Genomic DNA, 17294 nt, shown 5'->3' on the forward strand with positions numbered 1-17294 from the left:
TGTCACACCCCAGTCCCACCCAACCCCTTCCAGCTTTTTCCCCAGCAATGAAGAGAGAACTAGAATGTCAAGTGAACTGGTTCGTGGAGCTGATTCAGAAATCCCAGAGCTGAAAAGCTGCTTTTTTATCACAGGTTTTAAATTCAGCTGCATGAACTGGCTAAGCAAACAATCATGTTTCCCAGTAGCTAAATGAGGATGGTAGCAGGAACACAGAGCTGAGGGTGCAGCAGTGAACAGCTGAACCTGCATCCTCAGCTGCTTTCTGGAAACTTCCATCAAGTGTTAGGTTAGCTACAAAGGCAGGGAAAGAGCAAAAGGTGTCACCTCCAGTAGCATATGTGCAGACCAAAGGGAATTTTTTCCCTTAAACGTATCTTCTGAACGCGTATTTTAAATCTTTTCCTAAAACATAAACCAATAAAACAAAACAACAAAAAAAAAAAGTATAATTTCAGCCTAACACCGTTTTCAAAGAACAAGATAAAGCATACCACTGCAAAACCTAAAATCTCACCTCCCATAACATTGGCAAAGGTTGCCTTTTTCTGCTCCATCACCTTACTGTTATAAACTTTCTCTTGCAACCTTTTAAATCCGCTATGTTCCACATCACTTGTGCAGTGTCTAAATTCACATGAAAAGGTAACACACATCTTTTACAACTTCTAATATGCTTTGATTGTAAAACTAATATCTCTCAATAAACCTTCCTATGCAGTAAAGACTGCCAACTTCACAGCCTCAGAAACTCCTAAGTTCCTGAATCTTTAAAAAAATGTTAAAAGTGAAGAAGGTATTATTTTAAATAACTTGGAAAGGTTTCTGAAAGGTAGGTGCAATGTTCCCTTTTGCCTGAGGCCACTAGACTTGATTTCTTAATGTCGAGGGTTAAGATTGCGGGGTGACAATAAAACCCTGGCAGATGTATTGTTAACCCCCTCTCCCCCTCCCACACTTCCCCCTCCCTCTCCCCCCTTTTCACTAAGGAGAGGCGATTGGGAGGAAAAGAAGCACAGAGTGAAGAGAGTTGGAAAAAATTAAAGATGTTTTACTAATGCTACTAATAAGAATAGAGAAAATAATACAAAATATACAAAACCAATCTTGAAAGTCTCAGCAACTGCAGAGCCGGCACCTGAAGTCCTGGATTAGACTCTGCAGCCAATCGGAGCTGGATTCAGTCTCCCACTAGGCCTCAGTTCGCAGGGACGACTAGCAAGGTCCTCTCCTAATGTCGGCCATAAGCAGAAGGGAAAAGGGAAAAGCCCACGAGATCCTCGTGATCTCCCACTTTATATGAAGTATTCACGTGAATGGAATGTTATACACAGTTGGTCAGTTTCTTGGTCTCTTGCTTCTCGTCGCCCCTCTCGCGAGATGTCCATCTGTGCTTATCAATAAGTTTGCATTCCATTGCTAGGTTTACCAAAACATGTGTCTGGTTCTCCAGGAAAATGCAGTTAATATGAAGGCTCTAGCTGACAGGCAAATTCACTAAAAGAGAAACTTGTTTTTAGCAAAACCAGGACACTTAATCATCAGTGTCTCCAGCACTCTGCATAAGATGTTTTTAATAAAACAGAGCTAATAGACATTTTAAGTGTTTCTACCCCTTTAAAATTATTAGGTGCACTCATAATCTGCCATCATCTAAAAAATTATTGGCACAGAATTGATATGACCTACAAAATTAAGCCATGGCTTCACTATTTCAAACTTGAACTCATTACATTATCAGTCTGTTCTATAGATACAAAATTGATCTTAAAATCAATATAGAATCCAATTAATAACCTTGTGAACAACAGATAGATCTTACCCTGTATTCTTTCCCCCCCTAATTTAAATGCATGCATGGGTTAATATAAAGATTTTTGGATGTCTAGTTGTTTATAACTTGTTTCATGCTTTCAAAAGGAAAGTGATTTTGATGATCCCAAATCAGATATCTCATGGATTAGAAACAAATGACCACCTGAAAACTGGCAAGATCTAAACAAAACATCCTGAAAATATCTGAAATGGGGCATCCATATCAACACCAATTGAAAATAAATTCTATGTGCACACTAAAGGGATGCATCCCGTAAGTTAAAGTGCAGACAGTGTGCACTGCACAATGAGCTCTTTGGGGGAAGAGCAATCTTTGGATTCTCTTTGGTTTGTGCAGCATCTATATTGTCATACTAGACCTTTCAGTTTGGCCTTCACCGATGTACTATAGATTCCACTTGGGAGTTTAGAAGGGTAATTTTTCCCCTACTTCCCTTGAACAATTAAACTGTAATCTGCAATGCAGCAATAATTTACAATGTGGCTCTAGGCAAAAAGCCGACAGCGGATTCTCAGAAATGCTATTAACACAGCTAATACCAAGGTCATTCTCACAGCCTGTCAAGAGTATCCATAGGACTTCCCCATCTTTTTGCATATGGTTAAGCTTTAAGGTTGACTATGTTAACAGATGCACATAAGATCTGATTTTACTGAAAGAGGTATAACATTTATTGCCAAATTATTTTAATGGCTTCAGAAGCAGAAGCTCCAAACATAAATCCATCATCTTCCCACATACAGCCTCATTTCAAAGTTTGCAAAGGCATCATGTCTTGATACCGTGACATATAAACATAGAGTATTTGGGGCTATTTTTAGGGAGTTGAAATTGTGTATTTTCTTACACACTGATAAAATAAACTAAAAACTAAAAATAACCTGTTACTTCAATTGCTTGGAAGTTTTAGGCAGTTGGCAGTAAATTTACTTTTATATAAATAAATGTTATCTCATTACCAACAATCTCCATTAGGATCTACCAGACCATGAAATAGACTTTGCAAGATCAAGCAATGTGCTAAGGCACAGAAAACCATTATTTTAGCTCCCAGGTTCAGAAATTATGAGAGAAATGAAGCACTATATTACAGTTTGAAGCACATACACTAAAGAAGCCTTTTTAGTAAAGGCATTAGGAAAGAGAAGTGCAGATTACTCAGAACTGTGAGAAGTACAGTCAGGTTATTTGGCACCTACTTCTTAGCTTAATTTCCTACTGCTATTAACTTCTCACAGAATGTGCTTTTTGCAGAGGAGAGGTTGTAATACTTCTAATACAGGATAAGGAAGAACTGATTTTAGACATGAGGGGAGACAAACATATTCTAACACATTACCAGAAACAACTTTCCTGTTCAGAGCAAAATAATATTTACAGATCTATGGTGAGAAAAAAAAAAAATCAAAGGAAAGCAAGAAAAGACAAAAACATTGTTCTGAATGCTAACTAAAATATTGGAGCTTCCATTCAGTTTGAATAATGTCCACTTGATAGAATACACTGAGCTTTATTATACATTTTAAGTCAGTTCCCTAAAATAAGATCACATTTTGTTCCCGAAATGCCATAAAACATCTAAAACTCAAACCAAATGTAAACTACCAATGAAAGATAGTACTGACCCATTGTATCTTCAGTCAGCATTTTATGAGAGAATGGTGATTTTTGGTTTTATTTAGTAAAAGAATAAGTTATTGCCTGTAGTTTCAGACCTGACAAGGACTTAAAGATTTATGTATGGGGGAAAAAAATAATTTAAAAAAAAATCCCAGAGGGAACAGATTTGGTTGACAGTGGGTGGTTCAGGAAGGAGACCTGCAGAGGGGTGAGGGTTCACTGTTTTCCTACAAAGGCGATGCTTACACAGCCACACTGCCTGTCAAGTCAGGTTTTAATCCTTTGGTTGATTCCAGGCAACTCTGATAAAGGAGCTGTGGCTTCATACTTAATTGTAATCCTCAAGGTTTCTTGTCAGCTTGTGTTTGCAGAGGAGACCCAACTTAGTACATCCCGAGAGGAGAGATTAGCAGAATTCAACCATTAAAGACTTTTGCTTGTCAGCAGCCATCAGGCCGGCCAGCCCGCTGCTCTCCAGCTGCAGCACTGCGCCCCTTGGCCTGAAACCAACTGTTTCCGGGGGCTTGTGGTACACCAAAGTCTACAGCAAACAAGTTTAATTCACTTAATACCTTAAGAAACAACCTTAGCTAAAGAAAATAACATCTATTTTCCAGTCTGAGAATACCATAAAAAAAAAACCCAAATACATTTGAACAAGAGAAAATGTGAGTCACAATAAGAATGCTTTCCAAATTCTGTATTTAGCATTTCATCCAGACTTACCTTTTTTGTATCCATATTTGAAATTATCACAATCAATTTTTAAATTACCATTTAATTTAATATGACCTTAAATGTGTAATAATTGAAACCAAAGTTTTGTGTCACTGAAATGAAACCACTACAATACAATTAAAATAATGATAAGAGGAATACAATAGGTTCCGTAAGTGCATTCAAATGTAGGTATATAGGTTCTTTAAATCACCCATAATGATAAATTCAATGCACTTTTGTGAGAGTTTACAGCGCATATTCATTTTTTTCCAGCAATCCGAGTTTGGTTTTCAAAATATTAACAATAATCAAAATTCTTTCCAGAATCTGCAGTTATTCTGTGCAATTGGCTTCTATTTTTCTGTCTACATATTTATCATAAAATCAGAACACAAAGGGAAAAAATAATTTGTTTGCCCTGTTAGTTATGTTTATGGTAATAGCAATTTTACAGCTTAAAAGTCTAGGTATTATGAAGTCTGTATTCTTTAACATAAAGGTGGAGAGGGGCATTTACAACCAATTTTTCTATATTCTCTCCCCCAAATTACTCCAAAATGACACTGTCTCTTATGCATTGCATTATTTCTCCCAGGCTGTACTCTTGAAATCAAACGAAAAGCTTGTAAAATGGAAGATCTCAAGAGCTTAAGACTAAGACTGTAATTCCTTTGGGTGATTATAGGTTTTTCAGCTTTAGCTGATGAACAATAGAGGCCAGAAAAATCAAGCCACAGTTTTACTGAAACTCCCTTATGCCCCGCTGCTGCAGCTCCTCTGCCGTGTCGTGTCTCAAAGCAACAGAGACCCGGCAGCAAACCCAGCACAGCGCAGCCGCTGCTTCCATGCTTCTCTTGCTTGGTCCAGCTGCCAGGTCTTTGGGGCCACTTACCATTATTTTTATTATCATGCAACTGGTAGGAAATGTATATCATCTCTGGGACTTGACGTACAAGATTACTTTCTCCATAACTGTTTACTGGTGTATTTCAGGCATTTTGAAAGAAATATTAAACTGTGCAGCCCATGGAGCCTCATGTTCAAAACAATAGCACAGTCCAGTGGTGTTGCTGAGGTAACAGGTAATCATTAGTGCCTATGAAGAGAATTTTAACTGCTACAAACTCAAATTCCTTTGAGAAAAGTAGAGTGGGCACTAATTTAGCTATCTGTCTTTGAGAGACACAAGCTCACTCACTGCAGGGCTCTCCAAAGAAACCATACTCAAAATCACGCTGCTGCTCTGAAGTGGATTTAGTCCTTTTAATGACTTCAAACAAGTCTGAGTTATTCTATCTGGGTTCTGGTATAGCTCCCATCATCCAATTATCTAAGTGCCTGGAGCAGTCTCCCCAAAGTTAACTTCCATTCACCCCCTCCTGCCCCAGTTAAGACAACCTTGCGTAGCTCTTTCCCACAGAGCTTTTCTCAGCCTGTCAGAAAATATTTCCCATTCACCTCATTATAATTGGGTCATGTTCAATAAACCACTAGTCATTTGAGAGCAGCTGATCATCTCTCCTAACAAGACAATATTACCCCCAAAATCCAAGAGACTTAAACTAAATTCAGGTATTCTATGAGGCCAGACCAGATGATCCTTGTGGTCCTTTACACCTTGGTATTCTATGAGTTTATAAATTGTTGAAATAAATAGTTGAAACAAAATACTGTCCTTAAACATCTTTCCTTGTAATAGTCACCTTTGCGAGTGTTCTGCAGTTTCACCTGGATCATGCTCTGCCCAGGACTGGGTTAACTGTTCACAGCAGCCCGTACAGTGCCCATGTTTGGCTTTGTGGCTAAACCCGGCTTGACAAGACGAGGGTGTTCTGGCTATTGCTGAGCACCACTGGCACCCTGTCAAGGCCTTCGCCATGCCTTACTCTGTCCTCCCCAGAGCAGGCTGGGGTGGGCAAGGGGCTGGCAGGGGACATGGCCAGGAATGCCCAGGGGACCCCGCGTGGCACCAAGCCCCGTGCTCAGCAGTAACACTCACAGAAGGGGATGAAGCTGAGGGTGGTCTTGCCAAGGTGGCTGTTGGTCAGAGACTGGCCAGGCCTTGCTTGGCTGGTGGGAGGAGGTGAGGGGTTGTGTTTGCATCACTGAGGGTTCTTCCCTTTGCTCAGTAAAATGCCTTCATGTCGACCCATTTTTCTTGCTTTTGCTCTTCCTCTTCTCTCCCCCAACTCACCAGCCCCCAGCCTGGACCCACTTGATGTCATGAGCCCCCGCTGCTCAGGCAGCAGAGATACCAGAGACTCAGCACAAACAGTTCTGCATTCAACTTCCTTCCTCCCCAGAGACAGAAATGACTCTGTCATAATTTATGGAATAAAAGTCATATGGGCAGAGGGATCCAACCACCACAGACTTTTTGCCTCTGAACAATTTACCTTTGCTCTTTTAAAAATACTTCTGGAAATGCTGCTATCCCCAAACACCAATACCACTTCAGAGCCATGTTACTTAATGACCCATTGCACATATAATGTTTGGTAAATAAATAATAAACTAATCAGAAAAGCCACTCTTCCAAAATACTAAATACTGTTTGGGGTATGCAGGCAAGCACATATTGTAAATGAATTTGCAAACCAAAATAGAAAATACAGGAACCATATATTATCCAACATTATTGGCTTAATCACCTCATTTTTTAACAGTCGGGTTTAAAGACCAATTGTTCCAGATGGCACTCGGGTGCTGATGTGCAGCTTCACTGACGATGTCTCACTAGAGATGTTTAAAAAAAAAGGCAAATTTAATCACAGTGTCACGCAGCATTGTGAAAATGGAGTTAGCTCTTGAAGCTTTTACAGAAAAATATAGGGCTGTACTAGAGATTGTATAGAGCTGCTTTTCTTCGAGGACAGATTTTTCTCAGTTTTGCTAGTAAAAATATAAAACCTGTGTTTACTTGCTAAAAGGCAAAGTGACTCTGTGGAACAGACCCGTGGAAAACCCAAGTGACCATATACGAATGCTTGCTGAAAACAACAGCTCTGCACATCTCTCATCGAGGATTAATGTGTTGAATCTGAAATATGTTTTGTTTTACTGTAACGGCATTTAAAGGTTATGAGCTATATGTATTGGAAGTGTGACATTTCAGGAAACATTCATCTTTGAAGTTCAAAGTTCTGAAGAAAAACCTTTTACAATTTTACCCAGCACTCCTATGCACACACTATTAGAACAATCACTCTTAATTTTTACCTTTGTAATCTCATTTGGGAAATATTTAATGAGAGTCCCACATTCATATGTTCAGCTTGTTTCAGAAAATCCATGCCAATAAATTTGATATTCATGCAGCAGCATTTGCTTTGTCTGTTTCTTTAGCAGAATTTCCTGAATATTTTCTTTTATTTACTTTTTTTTTGTTTAGGTAATATTGTAAAATTCAAATTTCTCTCCATTAATTATAGAAGGACCAGAGTATGAGAACTTAGGCACTGAAGAGGTGATAGTCAGAGTCTCTCTCAATTAAGCCAATATTTTTAAAAAGAATTCCTCTGTTAACACGCCAAGTTAAAACAAGTTTTAGTTTCAATAAGTTTTAAATTTTAAAATAACTACTGAAAAGACAGTTTCAAAAATTCAAAGCAGCGAAACTGAGTAACTTTGTAAACCAAGGAAAAGCAGCGCTACGCCATCGACTACAGAGCTGCTCTTCTCCTTTGCAAGTGTACTTAATAAATACATTAGCTCTTTCCCATCTGGAAAAGTACTAGAGATATGTGAAAAGGATTACGTCTTTTATTAAACCAGTCTGCTCAATTTACTGCCCTCCTTCAGTCAAATATTATTCCAACTGTAGGAGAAAGTTGAAGAGATCAACTTTTTTAAAATGTTGTTCTGATTCAAGACTTCTGTTAGCTGAGAAGTAAAATCAAATGGAGCCATCAGCTTCCACACTTGTTATTCAACAGCTGGAAATGAAACATATACAGACTTATATCTCTAAAATTTACACAACATATTCTTTTCACAATTATAAAAACCTTTTAGTTGCATGACCAGCTTGATGTAGTCATAATAGTTTCCTAAATATTTCATTTGTTTTTAATTTTCTATTCCCATCAATAAAATGAAAACTAATGGACAGCAATCCCAGTGCATATTAAGGTTACATAAAATCTTGACATAATTCACTTCCTCTGGTGTCTAATAAAGGTTTCCTGAAAGGATACATGTGCTTAATGGTCCTCAAACGCATTTTAAAGTAACACAAATATAAACTTGATTCTGTGCAACTTCACTTAAATTTCAATTTAAAGTGTGTGTTTAAGTGTTTTGCTGAATCCAAGATTGCAGTGTTTAAATGCTAATCTTTCAAAACCAGTTTTTATTAGGACAGGCTCCTACACTCCTCTGAGCCCACGCACCTGAATTTTCCCTCTGTGATATGCCAGAGAAACAGGCTTGACCATTATTATGCCTCTCCTTCCAGACTTGGAAATATTTCCTGTTTCATGCTTTACAAATAAATGAATCTATCCATGTTGTAGTTTGAACCTTGAACATTCACTCCTTTGTGAGAGAGATTTTCACAGCTCAGCCCCGAATACAGCACTTTACTTACCCAACAGGATTGCTTAGCAGGCTTAAACAGTTTCAGCAAGAGTTCCCTTCAGGGAAAGACTTGGCCCAGAACAGCCTACTTAAAATCCGTATATGTTGTACACCAACTGCAGTGATTTTTTCTGTGTCCCTCACTGATGGAACCTCGCCCTTTCTGTGCTGAACTGTAAATGGGGGGAGATTCCCTAGTCCCCTGCTCCACGATGCCTACGGACAGCACACAATGGTGGCAGTTGGGCTGGGGAACTGTGAGAGGAGCTTGCAGAGCTGACCAGATTTGTGTTACTGTTACCTGCTCCCGCACCTTCTGCTGATCCATCCACATGTACACAAATGCCTAAATTGTTATTCTCTGGGTCCAGATCATGTCCTTACTTCTCTGTTTCCCACAGGTCTCTCGTGAAGATGCTCAGTCCTCGCAGTGCCTAGACATTACCATAATATAAATTGCTTCTACTAACAATTATATCATTATTAATGTTACTACATATGTCATACAAATATTTTTAACAGCACCATAAACAAGTCCAGGCTTTGCTTTGATGTATGTAAGCCTATTCTTGAATAACAATATTAAAATACAACCTTAGCGCTTAAATATCATGCGCATTCCCTATTTATGATCTCAGTGCAGTAGCAATCAATATTTCCCTTTCTGAAACAGCTCTCTATAAATAACAGTCTTCAAAACTGATAAAGTCTCTGGTAACACACAGCAGTGACTGGTAGCACAACAGTAAGGGAAATTCAACTCTTTGATTTTAAAACTTTGCACAAACCTTGACACACTGTATGCCTTCACTGTGTTGTTCTAGTGCTCAAACACTATTTCATAAAAACCCAGCTGTACATGTCTTTTCATTGGGCACAGACGTGTCACAGACTGGTCTGTCCCTGGCTAAGCCATGGTGACCTGCTCTGCACATCAGTGCACACACGGCAGCAGCCAAAGGAAGCGCTGACTGGGGGAAAGGAGACAGGAACCTGGTATGTTTACTATGTTTTTGGTAGAAGAGTTCACAGAACCCTTCCCCTGCTTTGCTGGACTGTCTTCTAAACACAGCATTGTCTTCCAAGGACTTCTGGAGGAAGGACTTCTCTGGGACAGGACGGAATAACACGTCAGGAAGCGAGGTAATTCAATACTTATTCTGAGAGATGCCTCCAGGGGGTTTCAGGGATTCATGGCCACATCAATGTTCGACTTGATTCAGGGCAAGAATGTCCCTTAGGTTCCTGCAACAGGGCAAAAACCTTAAATACTCTGCACATTACTAACTGTCCACGAGGGTGGGTAGGTGAGATGGTCTCAGATTCCTTTTCTTTTTTCCTTTTTAATTTCTCCAGGCATTGTTTTGTACCACTGAAAACCCAGGTGGCATCAAAATCTCATTTTTAACAGACCCCGGCAAAAGCACAATGACTAAGCTGTCACTGTAGGCTTCCTTTTGCAAGCTACTACTTTGCATCAAACTGAAATAGAAAATAATGTATATGAAGCCCTTTGAAATCTGAGACACTGTGGAGGTGAAGAATTCTGCCTCTACCTGCGTGCTGCTTCTATAACACTTTTTGTTCCCTGAAGAGCAACAGTCTACCAACACTTGGCCATACACTCCTTTGTCACTAGACAAGGAAAAACATAGGTTAAATTTATTCTGGCTCTTGATTGTAAAATAGAAAACAGTTACCAAAAGGAAATTGGTAGAACAAAAGATCAACATCTACCTGGAACTCAGGGCGATTATAGGCTGCTGAACAGATTTCCTTCCGTGGACATCTCTTGGTTGCCTGAATCGAGGGGCTATTTCAGCACACATCCTCCCCTCATTGTTTCTTCTTTGGAAGAAACAACCCTTACCCTGGTTCATGGTCTTCTAATTATATTTCTATTCTTCTTGCTAAATATTGAGCACTAATAAATCTTAAAAACAGATCCCGACCCCCACCCGGTACCTGCTCTTCCTGCGATTCAGTAAGCTGACATCATTGTATACCAGATGCAATTACCATGTGTACCTCACTGGGAACAAAAGCCCTTGTAAACATAATCTCTTCTCTCTGGATGACTTTCCAGTGTGTGAGTTTTCTCAGACATGGTTCACTCTCCCTACAATGCATGTGAAATAAGAGAAGTTTGACTTACAACCCCACTGCTATGGTGTATTTTCAATTAGCCCACTTTCTCTAATCTAAGAAATTACATTCAGCTTATTGCAATACTTCCTAAATCACCAAATGCACTTAGAAACCATTTATCACTCAGATGATGTCCTACTAATACAATTTTCTACTTATCCCCAGCATTTTTAGAGAGACAGAACACATCACAGAAACGGGTGGATTTAAGAAGGCACCACATTTGGACTGCGCAGCACCTTCTACCCCATGCACAGTGTCCGTATGGAATCCACCACAAAGCTGTAAAAGGACAGAATTCACAGAATCATAGAATTGCTTTGGTTGGAAAAGACCTTTAAGATAACGGACATGCGAAATGTTTTCAATATTAAACTACAGCAGGAATGAGCTTTTTAACAGATACTTACTGTAACACACTCCTGTGTTACATCAAAAGATTCTTAATCTCACCATAACATGGTGATTACAAATTACCTAAAGGTCTTTCGGAGATATGTAAATCTCCTAGATGTCTTCAGCAGACAGTCAAGCTCTCTATTTTCACACATATTCCAGTTACTTACCTATTCCCACAGCGTAGTTTCCCACATGCCTTGACATTTCATCCTACAAGTTAGAATTGGCCAAAGAATATTAAATTTTAATACTCATTTTTAATAACATTTACATAATAGGAATAACCTCTCAACTTGGGGGACTATGAATTATAAATATTTCTGAATTATCAGGAAGATGATGAAGACATTGTCGTACATAATTAATTTAATTGTGGGGTCTGGCACAGCCCGAGCTTTTCTGCCCACTCCGTGACCGATCCGGTACCTAAACAGTAACACGGGTTACCTCCCTTACCTTTCCAAACGACGCAAGGTTAAGAAACAGCCTTAAACTACTTGTGCAGATATTTTGGAGGTTTCTCCTTCTCTGAAGGGGAAGATAGGAAATGATGACAGAAAAGAAAAACTCCAAATGTCTAAGAAGAGAAAATGTCATCAGATGCAAACTGGCTTCGGATGCTCTTCTCTCTGCCCTTTGAAAAGGACGTCATTAGCAAGGCAAAGCGCTTCTGCAGAGGCACCTCTATCCTGTGAGCAACTTGTGGAAGTCTCATTTAAATTTGTAATACAGCAAATTTTAAAAGTATGCAAGGCCTTAGACTTTAGGCAGAGACAGTAACCGTCAGAGTCCTGATCAGAGCTGCTCTTGGTGTCCCCACTGTGCTTGTTCTGCAGTTCCCCTTTAAACCCTTAGCTCCTGCATCATCAAGTATTAGGAAGGATTTCGATATATTCTTTGAAAAAAAAAAAGAGACTAAAAATTATATTGCTAATGAGATCCTGTGTCCTTTACATATTTTCATCAGAGGCTTTCCTTAAGAATATTACATAGGAGAGACAGCCTTGCCTTTGTTTCTCTTCAAAACCAAATGTTCTCTCCTAACACATCAAATCACATGATGTCCAAGTGAGACCAAAAGCACATTTTAAATCCTAAATCTGTGTTCAAAATTATTGTGAAATGCTACAAACTAGTGCATGCTTGCAGTCCCAGGTACTTTTAATTTACACAAATATACTTCATGCTGTGGACAACTGAATTTAGGTTACTAGATGCACTAGTACTTCATATTGTGGCTAATGTAATGGTATTGAAGCAACAGAATGCGTTTTTTCTGTTTGCATAACAGAGCAGCTCTGATAACCCACTAGTAAAGAGCAGTGATAGAGAACAAGGCCAGGTCTCCAGCCAGGAGAGGGTAAGCACAACTACAATAGAGTCCATACCATACATGACTTTCAGTGGTAACAGAAGAGCGAGCGTGCCTCCTGGGTAAATCCAAGTCTGACACAAGGGATGTTTTTGGTAAAGCAGACAAAGTTAAATATACAAAATAGACTGCTAGCCCAATTATGGAAAAAAGTGTCTAAGAATAATCATAATATGAAAATATGGTTACACTTGGCAAAAGTGTGATTACTTCTCATTTATAGAAATACATCACATTAAAGTTATGAAGTTCTACTTAAAAAATTAACAACTACAAATTTCTAAAAAGTGATTTTTGCAATATTTTAACATTATAAAGGCAGCATAACTAGACACATCTCATGAAGTGTCATCACAAACTCCAGACAAGTATGGAATAATGCAGAACAAAAGAAGACATAACAGGGAAAAAAGATTTAAAAATCATGTATAAGAATACATTTTCTCCTTTTCACGAAGTTTTAACCTTAAGGGGGGGTTACAGTTGCTCCAACACACAGGAATATTCTCATGACTTTAACATCCAGGCATTAAAAGAAAGAGTCTGCCCCAAGTCTGCATGCAGTGATTGACAAGAGATGGCGCCCTTGTGAGTACATTTCAGAATTCCTATGATCGGCTCTGTTGAGGACCACTGGGTATCTAACATTCAGTCACAATCCTTCTCACATTACTGACAAAAAATTTAGAAGTCTGTAAGACTAATATTCCAAATCAAGACAACATGAACACCTTCAAAATTATCAAAACAATCAATAAACACCGTTCCTTATCATACAAATACAACAGTGGCATGTAATCTCAGTTATTGCATCAGAAAACAAAAAACTTACTTAAGAATTACTTAAAATAAGAATAGGAAGAAGAATTAGTCTGTTAGAAGAATTAGTCTGTTCCAAACAATAGCTGGTTATAGATTAACACCAGCATCAGATCAGTTTGTAGGTCCTTAACACATCAGACCTGATAAGTGACTTAGATAAAGGCAACAAAGTTGGGAAATGAGGTTATCACACTTTCCACAAATAAAACACTTCCATTAAGTAAAACATCATTCTTAGCTGAGAACCTGGGAGTCCAATTAGAGTTTTGCAATAGCATCTTATGCTAAATATATTATACATAGGTATACATGTGTATAGAGAGATTTAATTTTTATACATTTATATGTCAAATTAGTGTATGTATATTTATACCTGTATACACTCGTGTATAGAGATAAAATTTGAATATGACATCTGTAAAAAATAAGATAAGTGATGTATGAACTTAAGAACTCAGAAGAAGGTCAGTTCATGCAGGTCCTCACTTTGCCTAGTAAACAACGTTTAGCTATTAGAGTCTGGGTTTGCACAAACATTCTGGAGAAGTAAGGCACATTTGAAGTGAATCTCGCTACCATCTTCCCACTTCCAGGTGTTGGTCTGATTGCAGAGCAGTGTTGATGCAAGTGAAACATGTTTCTTGCATAGAAAACGAAGCCAGAAGCTCTTATCCATGTGCAAATGTCTTCCAAACCCTAGCAGATACATTCAAGTTCAAACTGCTAATTGAGCACAAAGATACAGAAGGTGCTCAGTTGGGGAGGCAAGCCTCAATTCAGGCTGAAGCAAAACCTCAGACGTGCACAGAGCGAAGATGCAGAGGCTTTGGCCGAGCAGCTCCTCGGGCACGGCTGGTGGGGGAGAGCGAACCCCCATCCGCAGAGACGGGGCAGGCAGGGCCAGGGGAAGAACAGCTCCGGGGACAAGGGCCTCTCAAAGCTTTTGGCTTCTTCCAACTGTACTTGCTGCTAAAGTGTCTGGATAGTGCAGTCATATACATGACAAACATGTATAAATTCAGACAGCTGCATCCAGAATATAAAAAAGGTTTCTGACAATGTTTGTACCTGGTGATGGGGCGGACGTACATCAGAGCCAAGTATATGCTGTCCATACTTCCGTAGTACAACACAATTTTTCACATCTTAAACAGTGAACACCACCACGCTTCCATTAGCCAGTTCCTTTTTACCCAGCTCTCATGCCTCCAAAAGAACAGGGAATGACATGACCATAAGCCTTTGCTTCAATTCCCAATCCATTATCAAGGAAAAAATACCATGTTAGGAGAATGCTAATCCAATCTATTTGCACTAGGATTGCACCTAATGATTATGCTGATAATAAACAAAATCTAAAAATAATAAAGAGAAATATCATTTAATATAACATGTATACATCATTTTACTAGTCAGCAAAGACAAAATACCTCTTCTAACAAAGATGTTAAGAAAAGCTCTAATATTGTTTTGTAAAATGCCTTTGGAAAAAACAAACCAACCAAGCACCCAAACACAAAACACAGTATTCCAAGTTATTAGAAAAATAATTTAGAAAAAATATTGTAATGGAATAGCTGACAGTATCTGTAAAAAAAGACCAGGGAGAATCGTAGCAGTATGTAGAGCTGAGGACTGGAAGGTGAACAGCTGAAGGGACAGAGGGACAGCTGTTAAACTGTTATTATTTTCCTGTCAAGTTCTCCTCCTTTGTGAACTTGGAAGTTTTGAAACAAAACATCACCACCAACAAAAACAAACACAACCAAGAGCATGTAAGTCAACCAATATAAGACTGTCGCCTGAGAAACAAACACGTTTTTCCATCCTTAGTCACGTCTGATCTTCCTCTAAAACAAACAAAGGAACAGCTGCCAGACTTTAAAAAAAGCCTGGTGTTCACATGTATAGCATTTATAGAACAAATTAAAAGAGAAACCTACATATTTTTAAGTATATTGATCAACGCTTCATATTAGAACTAGATAACAAGTATGTTTTGCCACATTCATGTAACTTTGTGCATTCACTGCACAAACATCCTCCGCTCTGCCACTGGGTGTGCGGCTGTTGGGAAAGACAGAGCTCCCTTGAACAGAGCGGTTCTTACAAGCTGTTGACAACTGCATCTGCTTTCTGCCAGAGCTCTAAATTTACCCTTAGGAAAGCAAGAACGAGCATGTTAAACTCAACCATCTCAACAGATAGTTTCTAAAATGAGTATCTAGATGAACAGCTAGAACTGCTCTTGATATTCTATAAGAAGTTAAATAATTAGGCCCATTATTAGTATACTAATTTTCTACTGTGAGACACTGAAGTCAGCAAGTTCAAAATATTCCCGATTTTTTTTATTTCCTCAGAATTCTGATGATTAGCTCTTCATGCTTTCTCCACATGGAGATCAGAGCTTCTTCCCACACTGAAACTGCAAGTTAATTTGCAACAGTAAGAAAACTATTTACTATATGAAACTGACAAAAATCTCCACAAAATAAGAAAACCGTAAGTTTTCTTGCAAGGAAAAAATCTCTACTGAGGTCCAGATGTTCCTACCCCTGCCTGAATACCCAACAAGATGAGAACTTTCAAGTCAGAATTAAACTGATGGTTGGCATTAATGGTTGGCAGTAATGAAATCAGCTGTTCAACTATTGAGGAGTTTCAGAAGTATTTTTGGAGGGGAAAAAAGCACAAAATAAACATGCACTACATTTTGAAAACCTCATTTCTTTAAAAAGATACAGTCCATCTATTTGGGAACCTGTAGTTATACCAAGGGCACATTAAATAGATGCACTAAGCCTCCATTAATAATATCAAAAGCCAGAATTTGCAGTAAAAGTGAGGCATATACAAAAGCACCATGTTCAGAATAGAAAGTGTATTTAAGTTATTTGACTAATAGACAAGCTATTTGAATCTCTGACCTAAAAAATAATGCTCTTTTTTCCATCTGAATACAAGCTGTATATTAAGCAGTCTATTTTGCTTTGAAGTATATTCTGCTTTCACATTTCTGTTCTCAGAAGGCTGAGTCAACCCACTCAATATAAAAACCAGTCCTAGATATATTTTTCAAGTCAGAACTTTCCTGCTCTGATCTGAACACACAGGTTGGTATTCGTAGCAAATGTCTGTTAGTAATGCTCCTTAAATTTGTCAAGCTTTTGAACCACACAAATCATCTATGTTCTTATACTTCCAATGTGGCAACAACAGACTCAAGTGCCACCAAAACAACAGACTTTATTGTCCCAACATCACACGCACACTCTGCAAAGCCACCCAGCAGCCACAGGGCCTTTCTCCATCTAGAAAAGCTCGTTAGTGTCGCACACTGTACACGGCAGACTACCAAAGACGACTGCATGAGACATGTTCATAAAATTCAGTATCAAATAGAAAAAGAATCTGATGCTTAGAAGCGCCTCAGGCAAACCAACACATCAAAAAAATGACTAATCAGCATAGAAAAAAATTCTTTACAACACTAAAATGAAGGAGATAAAGGTCTATTTAAACTAGTTGTACATCTTTGAAGATGATCTGGAAGTGAGGAAACAGACAACAAAACCTGGCAAACATTTAAAGCAGAAATAAGTGATGCTAATAAGGAGTGAACTAGTCAGGTGAGGACTATCAAATAAATTAGCAGGTCTGTATATTGCAATTTCAGAAAAAAAAAGTGTGTGAAATCAACACTAATGAAGTTTCCATTTGATGGGCTGGATTTTTAATGGCATGGGAAGACCCCGAGATAGGAACCTTGAGGAACTTCAAAAGCAATCAGACAGC

The sequence above is a fragment of the Columba livia genome, chromosome 9 (genome assembly GCF_036013475.1).
Source record: "Columba livia isolate bColLiv1 breed racing homer chromosome 9, bColLiv1.pat.W.v2, whole genome shotgun sequence".
Taxonomy (NCBI): domain Eukaryota; kingdom Metazoa; phylum Chordata; class Aves; order Columbiformes; family Columbidae; genus Columba; species Columba livia.